General features: G+C 31.8%; 1 long non-coding RNA gene and 1 pseudogene across 1 annotated transcript; one reads left to right on the top strand and one right to left on the bottom strand.

Annotated features, from left to right (window-relative positions):
• Positions 1-5,633: 5,633 nt before the first annotated feature.
• On the bottom strand, positions 5,634-9,137 carry LOC139504906 (perlucin-like; annotated as a pseudogene).
• A 1,958-nt stretch (positions 9,138-11,095) lies between these two features.
• Positions 11,096-21,157, top strand: LOC139504905 (uncharacterized). The gene is made up of 3 exons (XR_011659448.1): positions 11,096-11,252; positions 15,473-15,554; positions 21,039-21,157. It is a non-coding gene; the product is annotated as an uncharacterized lncRNA (long non-coding RNA).
• The last annotated feature ends 5,167 nt before the right edge of the window (positions 21,158-26,324 follow it).

Below are 26,324 nucleotides of genomic sequence, written 5' to 3'. Positions count from 1 at the left end.
ATAAGTACAGAGCCACGTCATATCAACACATGTATGAATGAAACACAAAAAAGGCAAGTTTAAGTAGGAATCCTTACCTGAATACGTCAGAAATAGAACTACGGAAGACAAAAACAATGTTAACATGTCTCGTATTGTAGATCAAATTTCTTATCTTTAAATTATGAGTGATAGAACATGTATGTGCAATATTCTACAAAGGAATACTAAAAAGATAAGCCAATTTATTATGTCGCGAATTATAAGTGTAGACATTGCATCGAACAAGAGATTATTTCGAATTGCTAAAAGCGACATCAAGAACGATGGTGCATATGAATAATTAACAAAAAGTGCCTTGATATTTTTTAAGGTGAATAGGTTTTAAAACTATAGTCATTAATAAGAGCAAAAGTATAGCACTTGAATTATAAACTATAGAGCAAATGAAACAAGTGTATAAACCAGGAAATGAACTGAAACAAGAACATTTTTTTTTTTTGCATGAAGTAGAGATTTGTTTTGTATGAACGGATAATTCACAAATTCCATTATTTCATTATAAGGAAATGGAGGTGCGATAAAAAATAAATTAAATATTTGATCCTTAAATTTAGTGCAAAGAAAAAGTATGAGAATGTTATTTTTTTTAACCCTCTCCCGTAAATTTGAAAATATTTTTTTCATATAAATGTTCCAAACAGACCTTAGATACTAAATTTATTAGATATTTAACTTTAAATCGTCATTATCTCAAACGGTTTAAACTCATCTTTATATCGCATTTTAGATACAAAACTCTTGCACTTACTGCTAAACTGACTGAATATATTTTGAGTAAAATGACAATATTAGGTCAAGTAAGGTAATTTTGAAATGAGCGTCTTTATCATAGCGATATTACATTATGACCTTTCTATATAAAAGTGTGAAGAATTAATTTATAGCAGTCTTTCCCTAAATTTAGTAATACAATTAATTTGTACTTTTTTACTTAGTATTAGTGAGAACTTTTACCTACTTTTGCAATTTGAGGGACCAAATAATGGCTGATTTTCATGCATCCTCTAAACTTTTCGTTTCTCGTTTTTAGCTCACCTGGCCCAAAGGGCCAAGTGAGCTTTTCTCATCACTTTGCGTCCGGCATCCGTCGTAGTCGTCCGTCGTCGTCCGTTGTCGTCGTCCGTCATCGTCGTTAACTTTTACAAAAATGTTCTCCTCTGAAACTACTGGGCCAAATTAAACTAAACTTATCCACAATCATCATTGGGGTATCTAGTTTAAAAAATGTGTCCGGTGACCTGGCCAACCAACCAAGATGGCCGCCATGGCTAAACATAGAACATAGGGGTAAAATTCAGTTTTTGGCTTATAACTAAAATACCAAAGCATTTAGAGCAAATCTGACAAATTTTGTTTATCAGGTCAACATCTATCTGCCCTGAAATTTTCAGATGAATAAGACAACCCGTTGTTGGGTTGCTGCCCCTGAATTGGTAATTTTAAGGAAATTTTGCTGTTTTTTGTTATTATCTTGAATATTATTATAGATAGAGATAAACTGTAAACAACAATAATGTTCAGCAAAGTAAGATTTACGAATAAGTCAACATGACCGAAATGGTCAGTGGACCCCTTGGGAGTTATTGCCCTTTATAGTCAATGTTTAACCATTTTTCGTACATTTTAGTAATCTTTACAAAATCTTCTCCTCTGAAACTACTTAACCAAATTAATCCAACTTGGCCACAATCATCTTTGGGGTATTTAATTTTAAAAACATGTCCGGTGACCCGGCCATCCAACCGAGATGGCTGCCACGGCTAAAATAGAACATAGGGGTAAAATGCAGTTTTTGGCTTATAACTCAAAAAACCGAAGCATTTAGAGCAAATCTGACCGATTTCAATTGTTTATCAGGTCAACATCTATCTGCCCTGAAACTTTCAGATGAATCAAACAACCCGTTGTTAGGAAACTGTCCTGAATTGGAAATTTTGCCGTTTTTTGTTATTATCTTAAATATTATTATAGATAGAGATATACTGTAAAAAGCAATAATGTTCAGCAAAATAAGATCTACAAATAAGTCAACATGACCAAAATAGTCAATTGACCCCTTAAGGAGTTATTGCCCTTTATAGTTAATTTTTAACATGTTTCATAATATTTTGTAAATGTTTAGAAAGTATTTTCCACTGTAAATACTGGGCCAAGTTCAATAAAGATAGAGATAATTGTAGCAACAAGAATGTCCAGTAAAGTAAGATCTACAAACACATCACCATCACCAAAAACACAATTATGTCATGAATTTATCTGTGTCCATTGTTTAATATGCACATAGACCAAGGTGAGCGACACAGGCTCTTGTTTTCAATGGAAGTGTTGCAATGCTTTTTTCCAGGTGCATAGATAAAACTGTTTTCCCGTTTGAATGGTTTCACACTTCGAGTCATTTTTGGGTCCCTTCATAGCTTATTGTTCGGTGTGAGCCAAGACTCAGTGTTGAATACCGTACTTTGACCTTTATTGAATTACTTTTACAAATTGTAACTTGGATGGATAGTTGTGTCATTTGGTGTCTGGTAGAGTGTTGTCTCATTAGCAATCATACCACATCTTCATATTTTTAATATATTTATGTAATAAACACATATGTAAATAACCACGGTATGACGTAATATCAACTTCATAACCATAATTGTAAATCCTGTTTAGTTAATTTATATTCCTCGAGTATAATTTTATATATATTAATAATATGATTAAATTTGAGGTCGTATTCAAAAACTTCATTTATGTGACTTCATCCTTTCGTGTGTCGGAAGTTTTTTTTTTCTTGTTTTACCCCTTCATTATAAAAACCAAAAACTTTAAAAGCCAAGATGAGTTTCGAAACAAGCCTGTAGTAAAAAAAAAAGTACTTTTTATACTATTTACTACGATAAATGTCCTTTAAATAGTTTTCCACAACCTTAATGTCCTTAATTGTACTAAACATGTAGCAGCTACACATAATTATGATTTTTTTAAAGTTTGTTTTAGGATTACAATCATTTCACTTGTTACCAGTTAAAAAATATTTCAATTTATTTGATTTGCTGAACACTTATGTACACATATTTAGCGTAGTTATTTGACATGATTGGAGTTTTCTACACTATCCGTTACGTTGCTATTTGACATGGAAGTACAGCCGCTGATAGTAGAGTCGAAGGGATCGGGCTTTTAGCATATTTACTTTTGTCCTTCAGTGCGTTCAACCAATGACCCCGATTATTTGATATATCTATTCTTCTATCTGTGTGTTTGTCTGTCTGTTTAGAGCTTAACTGATTCGATCCAATTTGAGAAGAGGTGTGGTTTACATCAATAAGACAATTCCTTAACATATCTGAGAGTCAATGAACTAAAATTCAAGATTCAAATTGCTACTTACCTTTTGCTTGTAGTTGTAATGTTTGATTGGTTTAGTTCCTTGCTTTGTTTATATAAATGTCTGCTCAAACAATGTACTTAAGATTAAGATCTGCATTAATTATACTTAATTGGATGTTAGATATAATGCAGAGTATAATGTGTACAAGTTTTAGTCTCACGCATTTTTCGATTGCAGATATCAATCTTAATTACAATACTCGAGAAAAAAAACACATTGATATTAAACAAAGCCAGCAACCCAACCAAACTTTTAAACTACAACACTAGGAAAATAGCTCTAATTATGATAACAAAATGACCTTTTGAAAAGATATATCTTTATAAACAGGGACTTTAACATGTTGATTTTGCACTTTCATTCTTAGATAAAGGGGGCGATTCACAGCTTCTACAATTGGTTTGTAACAGTTTCCACATATAACTCGACAAATGAGAGGTGAATAATCGTAGAATGTTATTCACACATGTTCTTCTTATATGTTTCAAATGTTTTTATAATATGTTCCTTTTGTAGCAGCTGCGTGTAAAAAGTAAATTACAAAAAAAAAAATAAACTCCTTTGAAAAATTATCAAATAAGAAAGTTAAGAGCTTTTAAAAAACACATCAAACGAATGGAAAGCAACTGTCATATTGGGTATTACTGACATGGTACATGCTATTTCTTATGTATAAAATGATGGATTAAACCTGGTTTTATACCTATCCAAACCTCTCGCTTGAATGACAGTCGCATATAGTTCCATTTGTATAAACAACAACGTGTGAGCAAATCAGACAGACTAACTAAATACAAATGTCAAAAATTGGGATACAACAGTCAACAATGTACAATTTCGACCTCCATGAATTATTCAAAACATAACTGTATGTTTGCAATACGCAGTTTAATTATTATTTTTTTTATTAGCTTTCAAAATTTAGCCATATTGAAATTGGAAAATATGAAAAAGCTTGTGCTATACAATTCATATTGTGTTAGCTTGATACAAACATAAAGATATTGTTACGAGTACTTAGTATACCAATGTTTAAAGGTTAACTTTGCATAGTTATACCAACAGACGCCAGTTGTTCATTTTGGTTTAAATATTTCTGAATGCAAAAAAAAAATGCTATGGTATTGTCTATTTTTTTCATGTTCCAACTGTGTTCTAGAGCAACTCATAACAATCGCAGTGTTAGAAAGCAAAAAAGAAATGAGGACTGGAACATCTTTTTAATATTTGACAATGTCTGGGTTCCTTTTCACCAAAAATATTTTGACACAAATTGATTATAAGTTATACTGAAATATTCATGACTTTTTTAACGTAATAATTTCTTTCAAATGAGTTGCAGTATCGTACATGTATCTCCTATTCATTGTTTTGTTTGCTCCGTAAGTAACTTCTTACTCCAACAAACTCCAAGTAGTTGTTAACTGATACCTCTTTCTAACCTCGAACGTGTACGATGAGTTCAATAGTTTCGTCCTATTGTGATAATAAGGTAAACCGGTATGCACATGTCAACCTTTTCGACTTTTAACAAAACTCCTATAGTATGTCCTTTCTGGTCATATAGCTCAAACAGATTGTTTTTATGTTAGTACATGTATATCCCTTGAGTCGGTTTCACACAAAAACTTACGAATAAGATTCATCTTAATTGTATTTTTCTTATGAAGTTATTTAAAAAATGTGTTTCATACACGGAAATGTTATGTTTGTTCACCTAGTAGACGATTACTGATAGGGACTTGTTCATTGCGAATATAAGTATATAGATTAAACTTCACGTTTTTCAAACTGTACTTGATGTGACCGACTGAGAGCTACTACCATCAAAGTACAATACTTTCAGTCGTGGCGATATAACTCCTTGCACACAAATGCAATGCGTATTCCCGTCTAAAAAAAACAGTTATAACTTCAATTGCTTCATACAAAATGTGTTTCGGTCAACGCTTGGACAACCCAATAAAATTATAAAAAGAAGCATTTAAAAAGAAAATACCAGCAGACAAACAGACAAACAACAGATAATAGCCTAATTCATCAAACGCAAACGTTCACGAGATCTAGTTAAAGACTTAATTACTTTATAATTTCAAAACCCAAAACGGACATTTTTAGATAGATTTGTTATATTTTAAGTTAGTCATATCAGTAAAGTATATAAAGCATCATCATATCGCGCTCTCCAAAGCACACAGAGTGCAACCCAATAAGTTCTATATTTTATTAACTCATTTGCATTGTAATTAGATGTCATTATCCTATTATTGGAGGCGAACTAGCTGTACTTTCAGGATATCTAAAAAATAAATCAAAAGAAAGAGTTAGCATATCAGGTAAATGTAAATAAGCGAATTTATTACGACATATTTATTGACATTTCTGGAAATCTTGCACTTTTTAAAGTGATCAACACTGATCTGTTTTAAAAGTTAAATCCGTAATGAATTTGAAAGCATTGTGTAAAGGTCAATGAGACATCAACCTAGCGACAATACTTACACACGACATTAAGAGGTCAACATACAGGATCCATGTCGTGAAAAAACTTGTGACGAATAAAAATCGTAATATTCAAATGTGATTCCTTAAATTGAATAGAGATTAAATGATTACTGTGGATTCATTATTATTCGTTGGTCACTCATTTTCGTGGATTTCGTGGGTACAGGTAAACCAAGAAATTAAATTTTCAACGAATGACAGGTTTTCTATAGGCTTGTATGCATACCGTTGCAAAACCACGAAATTAAATATCCACGACCATACAAGTCTTCCTTTATCCACGAAAATTGGTACTAACGAAAATAAATGAATTCACAGTATTTTTGTTAAAAGGACAAGATGTAGCTAACATTTCGTCATAGATTATGATTTATGGTATTCTATACCTCAACACAACCTGCGCATTAACTTACATTTTTTCACATATGTATCTGCCTAGATGGGTACACGATTCATCCTGCCATTTCATATTGAAAGAAGCGTGCATGTGTAAACAATCCTGGTTACCCAAGTAATTATTTGGTTGTTCTGGGTACCAGTCTGTATATGTGAAAAAACTCATCTGTTGATGACCACATCCATGTTCCTTCATCCACATCGTCTCTGCCACCTAACCAATAATTATGATCTGGAATAAACAAATATTTTTAATGGAAGTGTGGACTCAGACTTTTCAAAAGGCGAATTTCACATAGACTAATGCAGGGATGAATTATTCTTCAGAGTGCCAGCAGGTGTTTTTGCAATCCAAAATCTAAAATCATGTTGTCCTGTTGGTTGGGTGAATGTGTATACTGATTAACATTGAAGCATTTAAACATATATTTTAGAAGGAAGGATTGCTGAATTTATCATTCATAAATTTCTATCTAAAGATTGCCAATAAGAAAACCATACTTTCTTTCGACCTTTTTTATCAGCTGTTGTGAATAGTTTTAACGAATTGTCGACATGTTTGTTTGAAAAAAAACCATACATAAATAAATTCACGTTGAGGTTGCTTTTTTTCGCTTTTGGGGATGCCAAATCAAAAATGGTTTCATGTTATTAAACTGTTAGTATAATTTATGATACCTCAAACCAAAGGATTGTACCAGAAAAAAAATACTCAACAAAATCGCTAATGTGATAGACAAAAAAACATCGCTAAGACAGTAGTTAAGAGTATTTGTTCTTAGTTTCTTTCTTTCTCTATATTTCATAATCTCTTAACACCAATGGTTTACTGAATTCATCACTGGACTTCTCCATTCTGCCAATTACACAACACGTCGATCAGAAGAAAAACATTTAATTCAATGCCTCTTGTAGAGAGAGTGCAAGGTTCTCTGCAAGAGACTCATTGCAACAATTTTTGAATGGGTTCGTAGTTGCAAGGCAAAACTGTCGCTATCCAACGAGAACAAATTTTCCGATACCAGTCTTAAGTCCCTCTCTTTTATCCGTGTCACCAAACAATCTTCCTTTATTTTTTTTGTTAACTTGCATTTCTTCTCCTTTTTTTTTTTGATTATACATGAACTATTTGCTACTTAACGGTAAGCACGTGAGAACAACCAATCGTTCAGTGTATACTTCATCACAGTTAATTTGATTCGATAACTCTCAAATAAATACGACCTTTAATGAGATGTATGACTTTTTTGGTAATACAAATCTTTTTATTTTACAAATTAACCAATAAGGGTCAATACCCGATTGGGAATATCTACCTTTTCCTAATGTTCTGGCCATCAGCATTAGATAGTCCGACTGTGCTTTATTATAAACTTCAGCAAGTCTCGCATCATGTCCGCGACAGCTGTTCTGCGAAAAAAATCCATTTCTTATAAAAATGTATATTGCAAATTAATGTAACGATCATTAATGAATTAGAATCGTCTAACAGGACATTAAATACAACCAGACTGCCGCTTACTCTTCGGGTAAACAATTCATTGAGGTACATCTTATAAAGAGTATTCGAAATATTTTTGAAAGAATTCCGCTGAAGCCGGTGCTAAGGACTCTATTAAACTTGAAGTAGATGCATTTCGTTTGCTTTTTGTGTGTTTTTGCTGTGTATGTACTGCTGGATAGATATTCTACAGCCTTTGTTTTTCTATTATAATGTCGATTAGGTTTAATTTATTAACAGACTCCAGGAAATTCGTTAATAGTTGTTATTTTTAAGCTGTCGTATTCAAACCAGCAGTAATGTGTTGTTGCTAAGGAGGAGCTAGCTTCCTGTGGTTGCGAGCACAGCCACACTTGACATCACTCGGTTTCCAAATTATGAACGTGTCGTTATTTACTTCCATGTTAAAAAAATAAAATTAAAAATAAATGAAACAACAATAAGGCCTAACAATTTCATGCGTTCGAGGCGCTATTCTGTTTACTTCTGAATCATCAAAAAGTCTCAAAGTCGAATATTTGAAAGCCAACAATGTAAAAGAACAGGACCAATTGAAGAGCTATATATGAATATAACCTGAAAAAACCCACTAAAAATGAAAGTCATGTCCATCTAAGAGGGAGTAGAAAAACGTTTAAATGTCTAACTCATTTCTAATTCAATATACGGACATTTAAGAAAAGTGTTATAAATCAAAATATTGACTGAATGTATAACATATAATTGACATTGATTGAGTAGAGATAAAAGTTAGTGTAAATGATTGCAAATAGAATAGGACTACTTACTTGCGCATTTAGCCAACTATAATTGTCAGTGCTAAAGAAATAACAGGATAGGTCATAATGGTGCCATCCATACGGACATTCAGCATTTACATTTCCTAAAATAATGTCTCGTAATTAAACAAATGCGAATCAATTTCAAATAAATATTTCGACAATAACGCACTTCATACAAAATGTACTTCGTAAACATTAAAATATCGTTAAAAGGGGCGTTAAAACACCAAAAATCAATCAATCAATTGTAACATTAAAAATGTTAAACTACTATTGCCAAATAAGTATGCTATATGTATTGACACTCTTATTTGTTTTTACCTCCTTATTGTTTTATTATCTATCAATAATGTTTATTTGTAGTGTTTGCATGTAGATATAAAATCTTACCCAATAAAATAATTGCTGTGCATAAATAAAAAGCTGTGAATAAATATGCAGACATCGCAGTCCCAATCACCATTTATTCCTCTTATCTATTATGATTATATTATAGTTCAGCACTATATTTTTGTAATCTTTAACAATGGTCAACAAGTACGATTGATATTTATAAGTGTCTATCGAATAGAAGGTTAATTTCGTCTTATCTGAAAAGACGACTTCTTGTAACTTTGAGATGAAATAACGGACAAAAGGAAAATCTAATTTTGTATTTATCAACTTAGTGAAAATCTCCAAAAATTAACTATATTTATAAATTATCATGCACACAATTTTAGAGTGGACCGCTTCAGCGCTTCCGCGCTTCATACACAATTTGCTTCTGTCAACACTTGTACACTTCAATTAAGTTACAAAAAGAAACACTCATTTTTTAAATAGACTTATGCAGACGTTTTAGTTGTAAAGTTTTACTTTCAGGATCAAAATGAGAACAACAAATATTTTTGTGTTATCTCGAACTTCTATAAAGACTTTATGTTACGTACTAAAAACAAGTGACCATCGCGTTTTACACGAAGCTTGAAATTAATACAACTACATTTGTCATGTTTGAATATCTTTTTCATTAAAAGGTTTTAAGAAAATAGAAACATAATGTCATAAGGGCAGACTCGTTATTTACATAAATTAGCTCCACTGACTCTCGCTAGAAGGGAACAAATAACGCGAGATAACGAAGCGTTAAGGAGAAGGGTTCGTCTGTGCTTCAGTCGGTAAATAAAAGGTTATAATGTTGTTATTCGCAGAGATAAAAAAATAAACAAACGTTATCTGTTTGACAACGTCATAAAAAAGTGTGTGATGTCTATCCCAAGAATAATTTTTTTATGTCCAAAACACAGAACTTTTGAGTAAATGTCCTAAATTTCGACCTCATGTATCCTCATGTACAGCACATCAAGGTATTTTTTTTATAACATACTTGTATTTACTATGTATAACATAGCTTGCATGCAAATTGTCTTGAAAAAAAAGTCATCTTGGGATCATAGCTGTATCATATGCCCTTAATGCTTGTCTCTGAATTTTATTTTAAATTGTATAAGATGTTTTTATTCAAAATGAAATATAGTTTACAATAAAAAAATTAAATGTATTTTGTAAGCTGTTGTTTTCTTTTCTATTTATTTTTGTTTGGGGGGAGGGGGGGGGGGGGGGGGGGGGGGGGGGTAGTTACCTGAATAATACATATCTAATATTAATACAATTTACGGCTTTAAAAAAATCATTCCACCTGAGTTCAAATGAAGTGGATGTAAGCAGTTATAGGCTGATTATTTTCTATGATTGATCAAGAATCTTGCAAACAAATTGGGTAATTTTCTTGAGTAAATAAGATCCTACATACTTCACCCTTGGATAAAACATGGCCAAAATACCCCAAACAAAAAAAAAAATGTCAAAATAAATAAACCCAATTTTAATATTGCTTCTTGTAAAAATCGAGAGAAACAAGCAAAATTACAAAAATAATAAACTTTCGCACCCCCAATTAAAAAAGCAACATTTGCATATAAACACCGTAATTTTTTTATAGAGGAAGTACTTTATAATTATTTCTTAATTGTATTGTCTCAGATGTGACATAAACAGAGTAACGCTTCATACGAAATAAATTCGTTATCTTGGTACGATCAGGGGTGTACGGAATTTTATATCGGTTTAGAAAATGCCTACGCAAAATTAAACACCGGTTTAGAAAATATCTGCGTTAAATTTAGTTCACCACTGATTAATGGCAAAATGACTAATATTCTCCCCGATCACGCGACAAAAGAAAGTATCAATCAGTACACATATCACTCTAACAGATTAGTGTAAATCCGTCACAAACTTTCTGAGAACGTTTTGAATTACAAAAAATATAAGTAAATAGGATCGAAAGGATGTAAAGGTTAATGAGCTATCTTAACTGTTCATAATCAGCAATATATATTTAGTTCTGTTTTGTGTATTTTTTTTTCAAATATTAAAATTTCGACCAGTACAAGCAGCCATGCATGCAAGTGCCTATGTCATGCATGACGGCTGCTTTTGTTTAGATGGAAGTTGCACAGCGCATCCTTCCTTGACAACCGGACGTTAGCAACACCAATCCACAATTACAACCATTGACAACGTCAATAGTTATTGCTGAGCGCGAAGGAAAAAATGTGTTCCAAAGTAACCTGTGAAAAATGCAACAAGCCAACCTGGTCAGGTAAGTAATGTAATAAACTACCAATACTGATTGAAGACTTTACACTTGGGTTCTGTTCTAGAGGAATTTGAAGCAATGTTGTATGCAATCTTCGTTAGTTTTAACGACGTCTCTGAGACAGAAATCCAACGACAAAAAAAATAACAACTGATGAGGTTCGTTACTTCTGATGAATACATTTAGTATATCGGAGTAATTTTATTTTCTAGATATTATTTAGAATTTGTTATATGACTCTTATTTCCAAATACATTGGCCTGTATTGAGTATGCATTTTATTCCGATTTTCTACATTTTGCAAAAATCCATGTTTTTAAATAATATCTTTATTTGCAAAACATACAAAAACCAATTTTGGTTGTGGCAAATACATTGACAAACAAACATAATGAAACATAATGAAAACTCGACAATATTATAAGAAATATTATAAAAACAGTTACTGTTCTCCTTTCCTCAGTTCTAATGACTCTTTAATAAAAGAAACAACTGCTTTTACATCATTTGGTGTTGATGGATTAAGTATTATTACGAGTTTATCAGTAAAATTAAGTGTATTAAAATTTACATATTTTTGTATATAATATTTTAGAAAGATTTCTCTTATATTTTTATTTATTTTACAGTTGAAGAAAAAATGAAATTCATCGTCTAAGATATTACATATTTTACATTTTCTTTCATTTCGTGGTATTTTGGTATATCGTCCAGTTTCTATGAAGAGACAATGTTCGCTTATTCTAAATTTGGTTAACATTTTTCTTGTCTCTTTACTTGGGTGTGATAGGTAGTATTGCATTTGGTTATTTATATTAGATTTAAGAAATTTATATAGATATATTTTATTATTTTCATTTAAGTTATTTATTTTATCATCAATAACAGTTTGATAATAGTTGATATAACTTTTTTTTAATTGGGGTTTTAACATTTTAGTCTGTTTTAAAGTTTTAGTTTCCTCAATAAGTTTAATGTCAATATTTATATCTTGTGACACATTTTTTGCAAAAGTATACCAAGAGTATGTTCCCTTGGTATCTAAACTTTTAGTTAATTTAAAGGCTTCATTAAGAAGTGGGTTTAGATTTTCATTATTTAATCTAGATAGGTACATCATAGTTTGGGTTTTTATGAAAGTTTCTAATGGCAAAAGTCCTAGTTCATTTCTAACAGCTAGATTTGTTGAGCTTCTTTTTGTCCCCAGTACTTGTTTCATAAAATGTAGCTGGGTTTTTTCTAAAACAGTTTTATCAATAAAATGAATAGCATCTGGTGTTGAGCTATTTTTGTTAGCTCGGAGTTTAGCTCTATAAAATTGAATATAAGTGTCCATATAGCATATTTCACTATTATATGTTAAAATAGGTTTGACCAAAGTTTCAAAAAGGTTGCAAGACACTCTCACAGGAAGTTGTCCAAAGCCTGATGAGTAAGAGTTAATAGCAAATAAAACTTTTCTTGCTTTTTTTGCAAGATCTGAACTACAACTAGTTAGACTGCCATTAGATGTTATAACACATCCTAGGTATTTATATTCATATACTTTATCAAGGTATTTTCCTTTAAATTTCAAAAAGGGTTTATTTATTTTACTTGGGTTATTTTGTAGTATCATGGTTTTAGATTTTTTTGTATTAACTGTTAATTGCCATTTATCACAATACTCAGAGAGATTATTTAAACTATTTTGCAGACCGTTTTCGCTCTCTGATAATATGATTAAGTCATCTGCAAATAGAAGACTTCCTATGTCTGAATTTATAAGTTTTACAGGGGTAGAGTTTGGCTTTTCAAATATCTGACTTAAGTCATTAATAAAAATATTAAATAAAGTGGAGCTTAAAGAATCTCCTTGTCTTACACCTTTATCTATAATAAAATGTTTAGACTCTGAGTTCTTATGTTTGAAAGAACCAAGAGTATGATCGAATTGTGCTTTAATAATGTTAAAGATGTGTTTACCAACTCCTAGTTTACACAATTTATACATTAGTCCTAGCCGCCAAAGAGAGTCAAAGGCTTTTTAAAGTCTATGAAGCAAATATATATTTTCTTTTTATTTTTATGAAGGTATTTATTTATAATAGATTTAAGAATAAATAAGCTATCAGAAGTTCTATGATTCTCTCGAAATCCAAACTGTGAGTGGTTATATTTGGATTCCATATGTTTATTTAGTCTATTATTTAACAATGCACTAAATACTTTTGACAAACAGCTCATTAGAGCAATTCCTCTATAATTATTTAAATCATATTTGTCTCCTGATTTATGAATTGGGATAATATATGATTTTTCCCATAGTTTAGGATAGCATCCAGATTTTAGTATAGCATTGAAAAGTTTTGTAAAAGATTTAAGTGTAACAGGGCTACTGAATTTAATAATTTCATTTAAGATTTTATCAGGTCCTGAAGATTTACCTGTTTTTAGTTTATTTATAACAATTTTAACCTCTGATATTGTAAAAGGTTTGTCAGTGGTGTTTAAATATAACATTTTATCTTCAATGTTTTTAAATTCTGTTTCTATGTTTTTTTTAAATTCTTTGTTGACAGAAGAGCAGTTTCCTTGGTTTTGAAAATGTTTTTCTAGCTCTTCTAAGTTTTTAAATATTTCTTCAGAATTATCTTCATGTTTTGTGGTCTTTTTCATTTCTTTAAGAATTTTCCAATATTCCTCTGAATTATTTTTAAAACAGTTTTCAAGTTTTTTAAAAATATCCGTTTTATATTTAGCTTTTTTTTGTTTTATCATCTTTTTAAAAGTTTTTAGAAGGTTAAAATATCTAGTTTTATATGTTTTATCAAATGGATTTGCTTTAATATTTCTGCCGATGGCATTTATTTGATGTTTTAAATCTGTTATTGCATTATCTGACCACGGTTGTTTATTTTTTGGTTTACTCTTCTTAAAGTTTTTTCTTTTAATTACACATGAATTTTCAGCTAAATTACATAAAATAGTTGTTAGTTTATTTGTTTCATCATCAACACCTCTTTGGTCATTACTGAAGGTTTGCATTTCAAAGTTTAAAATATTGTTCAGAACAGTTTCATCTGATAAATGGTCAAGCAATTTTAATTTTGATTTTTGTGAGTCCCACTTGAACGATTTATAGCTAGACCAATTTGAATTTTCAAAGATATCAAAATTATATTCTCTTTGCATACATTTCAAGAAAATCTCAATTTTTACATGATCTGATAGATAATTAAACTCATGTGTTTTAAAATATTCAACTGAGGAAAGGAGACTCTCACTTACAATAGCATAATCTACAACACTTGAACCATTGCTTGTCATACAAGTAAAATTTCCCATTATATCACCAATATATCTACCATTTAATATACGTAGGCTTGACGATGTAGATAAATCAAGTAAATTTACACCTTGTCCGTTGACAACTTTGTCACAGCTATATCTATTAAAACAGTTATCTATTTTATATTCATCTGGTAATAGATTAGTTTGAGCAAAATTATTTATGTCTAGGCTGTCATCTTTAATATAGTCTAATTTATCTCCAGTTCTAGAATTAAAATCTCCTAAAAGTACAACTTTCCCTTTTTTAGAAAAAATGTTTATTTCTTTTTCAAGTTGTAAAAAATCATCATCATAATGAGTAGAACTAACAGGAGGAATATATACAGCACATATATATATGTCGTCAGACAATCCAAAGAAGTTTTTATCGAGTTTTAACCATAGTCTATTATTTGATAAAGATCCATTTTTAACATAGGTTAAACAGACAAACGTATTTTATAGTTCAAAACCCAAACTGTATAGTCAGCTATAAGAGGTCCAAAATGTCAAATGTACGACAATTAAGACAAGAAAGTAACGGCCTAGTTTGTGTACGCATCAATAAACGCAAAACAAATATGATTTACATCGGCAAACGAAAATCATTAAATTGCAGGCTGATTTGGGATAGATACAGGGTTAAACCATTTTGTGGGTACGCGAAAACTCAGCATAATCTAGGATACAATATAAGAACAAAGTTGAACTATAAAAAATCAGTTAATATGCCTTACTCATTATATTATATGTATTTTTCTGTAGAAACCGTACTATTTTTATTTTTCTGAATATCAATCAACATTCATCATGGTTACGATGTATTACTGCATGTGATACCCAAGTTTTATGACATTTTTCCCTGGTTTGTTTTTTGTTTTTGTTTTTAATCAAATGGGATATTTTTTCAGGTTGTGGAAAACATATTGAACAGGCTTTGAAGGATATTCCACCAGAAGAAAGATGTAAATGCCCAAGAGAGTCAAAATAATGGTGAGGGTTGTGTTTTATTTTCTACAACCACACGTCTTATTTCGGAATATTTCAATATGTTATTCAGTTTATTGAAAAAGCACCATGCTAATGTTACACGGAATAAAGAAAATGTAATTGTTGTGTATAAATACGTGCATGGAAAAATGAACTCGTTTATAAGATAACTACGTCTGAGTAAAATTGTGCTTGATGCTCGGCAATTGAGTACTGCGAAAATACGCGCTTAAGGGTCTACAAATGGTCTAGTGTAAAAAGAATTTCGAATTCGAATTAAGGGTCAATACTCCAGGAAAAGAATAAAATAATAATTAGAAATTGGTTTTGATATTGATAAAAACGCAATTTATTGTAAACGTCTTTGAGACAGAAATCCAACGACAAAAAAATAACAACTGAAGAGATTCGTAACCTCTGATGAATACTATAGGATCGTTTAATCCTATAGTATTCATTAAAATAGGAGATAGGGAATATATTTCTTCACACTCGTTACCTCTATCACACGTCAATTGTATATTTATGTCATTGAATGGGCCTTGCGCATGCATATATTTGTTAGTTAACACAGAAATATGTTCTCAATGAAATTTGATATCTGATAAAAAAAAAAATAAGTCGTACACCATAACTTAGAGCGTCATAGCAATATTATCGTCACACTTCTGGACAGCATGAAAGCATTTGATACTCTATGGCACAAAGGACTATTAGTTAAGTTGTATATATATGGAGTTCGGGGTTTAACTTGGCTGTTGATCTATGAAATGTACCAGAATATGCGAAGCTGTGTGCAATTTAAAGGAAAGTGTTCAAAATGGTTCAACCTCAAAAGAGGCGTAAGACAAGGTGGAGTGCTGTCTGCTGTTTTTTATTTAGTGTTCATTAATGATCTTCTTAGACAATTAGATGAAAGTCCTTATGGAAGTATGCTATTCAATCTTCGCGTAAGCAGTACCGTACAAGCGGACGACATCGCTCTTATATCTACAACATCAAAAGGTATGAAAACTTTAATAGATATTTGCCAAACATATAGCAAAAATTGGGGCTTCAGATTCTCATCAGCAAAAGTGAAGTACTGAAATTTTGTTCTTCAAAATGTGCTACCATAAGTCAACCATTGAAACTTTACGGAGCGGACATTCCAGTAGTAACATCAACTAAGCATGTTGGAATTATATTAAATGCCGAATGTAAGAGCATGTCAAGAACTTTAAATGCATGCCGAATTTTGCGTGCAACTGCGTTATCTGTAATGAAATCCGGAATACACCCATCCTTCCTCAATCCATTAACGTGCTCCAAAATAGTATTTCAGATGTGTTATCCAAAGGCAATGTTTGCTTGTGAGCTTTGGTATGGTCTTTCAAATACTGAATTAACAATGTTAGAACGTTCTCACAAATATATATGTAAAATAATTCAAGGGCTTCCTGCACGAACACGATCCGACAAGTGCACAAGCCTACTCGGTTGGCTTCCTGTGGAGTGCTATATTGACAAGTGCAAGTTACAATTTTTTGGAAGATTATGTAGAATGGACAATAACTTATTACCAAAACGTATACTATTACTACGACGTTTAGAATTTAGAAACAAATGTGTCAAAAAGCAAGATGGTTTTGTACCAGATCTAATCAGAATAGCCGTTAAATACGATTTGATAAACTTTGTTGAAGATTTCGTGAAATCAGGCAGCTTCCCAAGTAAAGCTGTATGGAACAGATATATTTCCACTTCCATAGCGAATTCTGAAAACAACAGATGGCAACAAAGAATATCAGTTGACAGTGACTTTGAAATTTTCCGTAAAATTCACAAACACATTGTACCACACAGAGCTTGGGTCATTGCTAAAACTAATCCTAACTTCAGAGAAGGAGCTAAATATATTGTTGACCTATGTTCCGTCATCCGAACAGAAAAGTCGCCTCTCTTATGCGATAAATGTGGACAGTTTTTCTATAACGTTATTGAACATATCATGTGTGTGTGTGCGATCGTCTATCAGACTTAAGAGCGAAGCTTTGGGGAGGACTTAATAAGTATTAATCCGATTGTGTTCAGTGTGTATCTAGACAATCTAACGTCATCCACATTCACAGCAACACTTTTGTCATGTTATACGGAATATGATCTGGATAATGATAACAGTATTTATTTCTCAAAAACTTGTATTACACATGTTCAACGGATGTGCAGCGTTTTTTATAACAGTTAACTTACCTTCTGAAATATTATCATTTACTTTAAAGTGACATTCAACTGATTCAGTATTATCATTTACTTTAAAGTGACATTCAATTGATTCAATCACTCTTATCAATATATGACATTTAAATAATTTAATAACTCTGATGTCTTGACCAATATGTAAATATTATTATTGTACAAAACTGTTTAATACATCCAAAATCTTCGATAAGAAGGAAATAAAGTTAATATATATATCGAAAAATAACCAACTTCAAGATCAACGACCGAAAGTCCTCTCGACCAATCATATCAACGTATTCCCTAATATGCAAATCATATAAGAATTATATCTTAGTATATTTGAGTAATTTTATTTTCTAGATATTATCCGTCCCATCTTTATAATTCTTTTAAACAATTTCCATATGAATAGATACATGAATGTGATTGGTACATTAGAATTGTTTTCCTTGGTTTACTCTTCGTTTGATCATATTCGTGAAACTAATTTGGCAACCTACGTAAAAAAAATATGTCGAATTATTTGTGATACATTTTGTATTTATTCATTCGTGAGACATGTGAATAAGAATAATTGGGTAGAGAATTTTAAGGATTAGACACATTTTTTAGAATTTATTGACATATACATTAGGCCGCTGAATCAGGAACTTGTCACCATGCCTATTTAGGTAGTTGGTTAATCGGACAACACATGAGTCAAAAAGCGAGACATAGGTATGGTCTTTTCGGCGTCGGCGGCGACGGCGGCGTCAACAACAATGTATTAGTTTGTGACTAGGTCTAGTTTATGGTATGCAGTTGTATAAGTATTGGCACATCTCATTACTATGGAGATTATTTGACCTCGCCCCCTCAGTTATGGTCTATTGACTTTGAAACTTTTGCTTAGTTTTCATGTATTAGTTTGAAAAGGTCAGTGTATGGGAAACCACTAGTGATAAAGTAATGATAACCGGTCTGCAGTTGTAGAAGCATCAGCATATATTATTTCCATGGAGATTATTTGACCCCGCCCCCTCATTCATGGTCTATTGACTTTGAAATTTTTGCTTAATTTTAATGTATTAGTTTGTGCTTAGGTCATTTTACAGGGAACCACTAGTCTAAGGTTAATGATAATTGGTATGCAGTTGTATAAGCATTGGCATACCTCATTTCCATGGAGAATATTTGGCCCCGCCCCTTCAGTCATGGACTTTGAAACGTTTGCTTAGTTTTCATGTAGGTCAGTTTATGGGGAGCCCATAGTGGTAGGTCAATGATACTTTGTAGGCAGTTGTATTAATATTGGCACATCTCATTACCATTTGAATATTTGCTAAACTAATTATATGTTAAAGTGTTGCTATTTTTTATTTCAACATTTGTATTATCGAAGTTACAAAAAAGCGAGACATATCTCTGTTTATAACAGTTTATTTTATAAAATTTATATAAATAAGGCCGTTAGTTTTCTCGTTTGAATTGTTTTACAGTGTCATATCGGTGCCTTTTATAGCTGACTGTGCGGTATGGGCTTTGCTCATTGTTGAAGGCCGTACGGTGACATATAGTTGTATTAATGTCTGTGTCATTTGGTCTCTTGTGGACAGTTGTCTCATTGGCAATCATACCACATCTTTTTCTTTTTTTTTATATATTCGACCGCTATATGCAATCCCGAGGTCCAACTGAAAGTTAAATTCAATAGACTAATAAAAGAATTAAGATTTTTAATATTACGAATTGTGAAAGGAAAAACACGCATGGCGAACATCAGTCAACTTAAATTAACAAAAGAATACAAATACACATATTATACATGTTAGACTCAGATCGACGTCCGGCCTCTAATCGACGTCTGTTTCTCAAATCGACGTCCGTTCCTCAAATCGACGTCCAATATTTTGGTTTCTCCAATCGACGTCCAATGTGACAACCGACGTCCGATTGATTGTAGTCGTCTTTTATAATCGATGTCCAATATCAATAAATAATAAATTACTAGACTTAATTTACACTTATACATGTACGTGTTTTGTTGGGTTCTTACGACAACTAAACTTTCAAACATTATGATACTTTCCATATAGATTTTTTTTCAACCCGAAATAGGGAACATGCATATTTTAAAATGTTTATTTTGATAAAAAGTTAATACACTCGATCTACATAATAGTGTGTCATTCCTATTCCTATTAATAAATGACATGCATTTAAGGGTAAAAGCAACCCAACGACAAAGAGACCAAACGCCATCTAGAGGGCATTATTCAGTCTTCAACAATTGACAAAATAAAGAAGTACAGCGAATTGTTTTGAGAGAATTATAATTCTGACTCTGTAAGATATTTTCAACAAATGTCTAAGTTTTAAACCTGGAGTGAATCATATACGCAAGAAATTGGTAGTATGTTCTATGTTGTGCTGTTACACCACTGGTCTAGGTTAAGTGCGCACACACATGTTTAACCCCGACATATTCTTTATGGGACTGAAGTGCAATGGTTTTCGATGATTTATGTCTGTCATTTTTGTTTTTCGGAATTGTTTTTTTTTTTATTAATAAGACCGTTAATTTTATAATTTGAATTGTTTACATTATTCATGTCGTGGCCTATTATAACCTTTAACGGTATGGGTTTTTATCATTGTTAAAAGCCGTACGGATGCCTATAATCGACGCTGACATCCCCTTTATTTGAACTCTGGTGGATAGTTGTCCCATTGAAAATCATACCATATCTCCTTATTTTCACGTAGTCTCTAAAATTTAAAAACTGATTTCACTACCTGTTTACATAAATGTTTTTTTTTTCTTTGATAGATCTTATTTGTCACAATTTTGTTTAAAAATCTAACGGTTTCAGCTGCTTTTGCCGGTTCAGTTAAATTTCATATTTTGTGTCCAAACGGACGTTGATTTGAGAAGCTTAAAATTGGACGTCGATTAGAGAAACCAAAAGAATGGACGTCGATTAGACATAAAATTGGCCGTCGATTTGGAATGAATGTTATTTTATTGTGACGTCAGATTTGGACGTCGATTTGAGACCGGACGTCGATCTGAGTCTTACATACATATTAAGTAAAACAATATTTTTATAATTCTGATTCTGTATAAAGAACGCTTATGATTACTAAACATAAATTTATATTTTCAGTAAACAATATTTTTATAATTCTGATTCTGTATAAAGAACGCTTATGATTACTAAACATAAATTTATATTTTCAGTAGAAAAAAATATCAGTCGAACGCATTTTTTCTTATAATTTCAGGAAACTTTTGGCGGAATGACGTTGGTTGCTAGAGAACTGAAAGCAAGAGATCATAGTTATTTTGTATGTAAACCTATGTTTTTATTGTTATATTCAATAATAAACATAATGCGTTGTTATTAATATTGTTGTTTATCAAAACAAAAAGCAGAAAAAAAACTATTTACATTTCCACTCAGTGTCCCGTTTTAACAAGGTCAAGTTATTTTACCTACAGACAAGGGGCGGATCCAGCCGTTTTAAAAGGGAGTTCCAACTTAGGATAAAAAGGGGAGGGGTTCCAACCATTATATGTTCCCATTCAATTGCATTGATCCTTCACTGCAGACATACAGAGAACCGACAAAACGTATACAAGGTACATAGTGTATACTTAACTAAACACCAAGCGTCTCAGTGAAGGGTGAAAACATTTTAAAATAAATTTAGGCAAATACTACGACAGAGAGAATAAAAAAGGCAGAACCTTGTACATATACCCCAGGAAACTGACCCGTTTGTATATTTATAATTGTAGCAGCTGGTGTATTGGTTCATATTATTAGAATATATGTTATTTGTGAAAATGCTGTAATTTGAACTGTCGACACAAGATATACGTATAATAACCTTTTAATGACTAACATTTAAGTCTTTGATAAGTTAAACATGGTTTATTCATAAGATTTGTTTAAAAATTTGTAATATTCGGGCCTTGCATAACTCACTTCTACGGTATGCATAAGTTTCGTTATAGTAAGCCAGTGATGATCAGTGAGCTGATAACCAATCTGTTGTCCTTTTCACTTTTTCCTTGACTGATAATTAAAAAAGTTACCTCTTTTTTCTTTAAAATGAAACATATGATAGTAATAACTGTTTCAAAAATAAAACACTTCAAAATTGGTTATTAAATAAAAACTACTTGCTTGCAATTGTCCTATCAATTTCATTAACCCGGATCTGCTTACTCTACGTTTTTACACCCAGTAAGTAATGAAGTTTGATGTTAGCTTGATGAAGTTACATTGGAGAACTTTTGACAAAAAGGAAACATTTCAGAAGCATTGATGTTATATCGTCTTGAACATGCCTGAAATATTTGCCACTAGACATTGAGCAACCACCAATCAAGCAACCGGTATTATATTGGAAATATATAATACATTATTATATACTTAGTAGTAAATACAGATAAATTGTATGTGTAATACAATCATTGGCAAGCTTGCTGTATCAGACATCCTTGATGATATCGATATCATCACGGTTACAAAAACTTTATCACACCTTTAATCTGTATGACGTCACGTCATCGATTGCAGTCACTGTTGCAAAGGTTTTCAAATCCCTAATCTGTATGACGTCATGTCAAACCTATAAGGTAGCAATACACAGTTAGAAGTTTAGTTTCGCATTAGGGCCCCTGTGAATTTTTTAAATATGAAAGTTTTTGTACAATAAAATTGATTTTTAGATAATTGAAGAATAATATAGCCTTCTTAGTGGGTTTATATGAACATTAAGATTGTTTTTAACATGTTTTATATGCCATTTATATGATTGACAGTCCGTATTTTCCTATCCGTACCGTTCATAGGTCCATACATTATTGTAGTGATCAACAAAGATTTTGCGCTCGATCTTTTCAATTCAATTTTATGGAAAAACGAGCAGATAAGCATATGATTTTTTTGGGACCACTTGATAGATATAAACCTATGGATTCAGGAAAGGTATCACTGTAATTGATTGAAATTTTCCTTTAGACCAAATTTTGGAGACTTTTGTGACATGTTCACCCCCCCTTTTTTGCTATATTTTGTATCTAAGAAATGCAGATTGTTGCCATGGTTACACCCAAGAGGGATTATATTTCACCCTTATGACCATTAGAAATCAAATCTATGGAAGATTCTCTTTCTATAAGTATATACATGCATAACACACATATAAAGCCTTCTTTGTTAGAAAGGAGGGGAAAGAGGGTGTTTAAAAATTTTGAGTGTCAATTTAAGTTTTTTTCCTAACTGTGTATTGCTACCTAATCTGTATGAAGTCATTTGAAACCTCCTTATCTGTATGACGTCATGTCACATAAAAACATCTACTTGAGGTATATGTATATAGTAAAGTGTTTATGATATGGCTTTTTCAATATCACACACCGTATCAACCCCAACCAATATAATCCCTCGAGCAGAGCTCTTGGGATTATATTGGTGACTCGGGTTGATACGGATGCGATATTGAAAAAGCCATATGATATTCTCTATTTAATTCACATGCGCTCGGTAAAAATCAAAATATGGACAAATGTGGCCCTCAAGCAGCAAGAGGGCTAACAGTTTTTGAATGTTATAAGGGCACTCGACGTAGAAACGATGTCTGTCGATGTTAAAACAGAAGACATACCCTCCTGACATTAATGTACTACAAGGTTTTGATTTCATCTCATTTACTTCTTGATGTTTTTAAAAAGTACATTTAAAAAAATAAGACTGATAGTTGAATTCTTGTAAAAGTCTGTTGGCGTTGTCAGTTTGTTTTAGATTTATGAGTTTGACTGTCCCTTTGGTATCTTTCGTCCCTCTTTTATTGTTCACATAATTTGACATTCATTGATATTGTATAAAAAGTACGATATTTTGTTCTCCTTTTTTCAAAATTTGTAACTAAAAAGAGAATCTGTTTTTATTTTTTTCCTAATATTAGCAGCCTGTGCATAATATTACATTATATATAAGCAAAATATGTTATTTATTTGTGACAATCCTAGTGTATTCTAACCTTCACGTCAAGTTTTTTTGGCTGACACTTTAATCGTTGATAACGGGGATATTTTTAAGTTTTAATGTACAATTATCGTAATTGTTTCGAATTCTGTTATAATGGGGCCTTGCAACTCACTTTTACTGTATGAATAAGTTCCGTGATATTTAGTCAGTGCGATAAATTCCAAAACTCATTATTTTGTCTTTTTCACTTGTTCATGCTTGGTTACCTTATAATAAATCTTTTTTTCTAATAAATCATATGATAAAAATTGATTATTTGTTAAGTGTATATTTTATGAAAAATTACGTGCTTTGAATGTTTCTTTCCAATTTAAGTGACATAGATCTGCTAACCTGATTATGTCTAAAAAAGAAGATGTGGTATGATTGCCAATCAGACAACTGTCCACCAGAGACCAAAATGACACAGACATTAACAACTATAGGTCACCGTACGGCCTTCAACAATGAGCAAAGCCCATACCGCATAGTCGGCTATAAAAGGCCCCGATAAGACAATGTAAATCAATTCAAACAAGAAAGCTAACGGCCTTATTTATATACAAAAATGAAAGAAAAAACAAATATGTAACACATAAACAAACGACAACCACTGAATTACAGGCTCCTGACTTGGGACAGGCACATTTGTTTTGTTCTCGAATCGTTATCAATATAATGGAATTTGATGCGACTGTCATACAAGTGAGAGGTTTAGCTAGCTTTAAAACCAGGTTCAATATATCATTTTTCTACATAATTAATGCTCTTATTAGATAAATTCATACTATGTTCAGGTTTTTTTTAAATAATTCCAACAAATAAAGAATGTCGAGTAAAAATTCATGCAAATTCAGACAAAAACTGGTCTTTTCAGACTTTTTGACTTGTGTAGTTAGTATGTGTGTCTTTTTGCTGATTGTGATCTTTTCACGATTTTTTAGGGTGGGATTTTGTATGGCGGGTAATATGTGCATAACAGAAACTTAATGTCGACCAACCTATGTTTCGACAACAAAATCCGGGCATATTTCAAATTTTCAAAAATAGAAAATGCATTTGAATTTGATTTTACAGACTTTTGTGACATGTTCACCCCTTTTTTGTAATATTTTGTATCTAACAAAATTTAAGGCAGATTGTTGCCATGGTTACACCAAAAAAAAAAGATTATTTATCACCATTATCACTATTGTAAATCAAATTTATGTAAAATGCTCTTTCCATAAATATACACATGCATAACACAAATATTAAGCCTCATTTGTTAGAAAGGAAGAGAAAGGGGGTGTATGAAAATTATGAGTGGCAATTTTTAGGTTTTTTTTTCCTAACTGTGTACTAGTGCTACCTTAACCCTAGGACGAATACGTTTCTTTTTTTATATACATGTACCAATCACATGTGTATTCATGTATATCTATCCAATATCACATCGATTGATTGAGTGATTGATTGCTGATTCCTTGACGTCCAGTTGCAAATATTGCAGACACGTTCAAGACGATATAACACCGATGACTCTGAAAAGTTTACTTTAAGACAAAAGGTTCATCAAGTTCACGTCGAGTGCCGATTCTGACTTTGGGTCATCATAGATGTTCCTAAAGGGTGATATGGGTGAACAGATCAAAGCACGTAGATTTTCATAAAATAAAAATCGTATGCATTAAACAAATAATCCGTTTTAGTATATGATTTATTTGAAAAAAGATTTGTCATAAGGTAGTCAATCAAGGAACAGGTGAAAAAGACAAAATAATGAGTTTTGGAATTTAGCTCACTGACTAAATAAAGGCAACAGTAGTATACCGCTGTTCAAACTCATAAATCCATGGACAAAAAACAAAATCGGGGTAACAAACTAAAACTGAGGGAAACGCATTAAATATAAGAGGAGAACAACGACACAACACTACAATGTAACACACACAGAAACGGACCAAGCAACAGACAAAATCCCACGAGAATAACAAATATAACATCAAAACCAAATACATGAATTTGGGATAGACAAGTACCGTGACACGTCTTATCGCAATGTGAATTTACATTCAAAATAAGAGAAAACAAACGACGCAATGTTAAAATGTAACACATACAGAAACGAACTATAATATAACAATGGCCATATTCCTGACTTGGTACAGGACATTTTTAAAGCAAAAAAAAATGGCGGGTTGAACCTGGTTTTATGGCATGCCAAACCTCCCCTTTTATAGCCATGTGAAATATAACATTAAGATGACAACTCAACACCACAGGACTACAATATAAATAAATTGGAGAATACAATTGACAAAGAAACACACGAACGACAGCCAACAAAAGGTAACAAGTTGAAAATTTTAATACGCCAGAAGTGCATTTTATCCACACAAGATCTACTAGTGATGCCCAGATACAAAAGTTTGAAAGCCGAAACAAGCACAAAGTCGAACAGCATCGAGGACCAAAAGATGAAAACAAAAAGGGCGTGCCAAAAAACGGCCAGGGTTTTCTGTTTGTTACCAGAACATCCTTATCATTT

Source organism: Mytilus edulis, unplaced genomic scaffold (genome assembly GCF_963676685.1).
Source record: "Mytilus edulis unplaced genomic scaffold, xbMytEdul2.2 SCAFFOLD_1222, whole genome shotgun sequence".
NCBI classification, from domain to species: Eukaryota; Metazoa; Mollusca; class Bivalvia; order Mytilida; family Mytilidae; genus Mytilus; species Mytilus edulis.
Note: the sequence above shows the minus strand (reverse complement) of the source record. Positions and strands in the feature narration are given on the sequence as shown.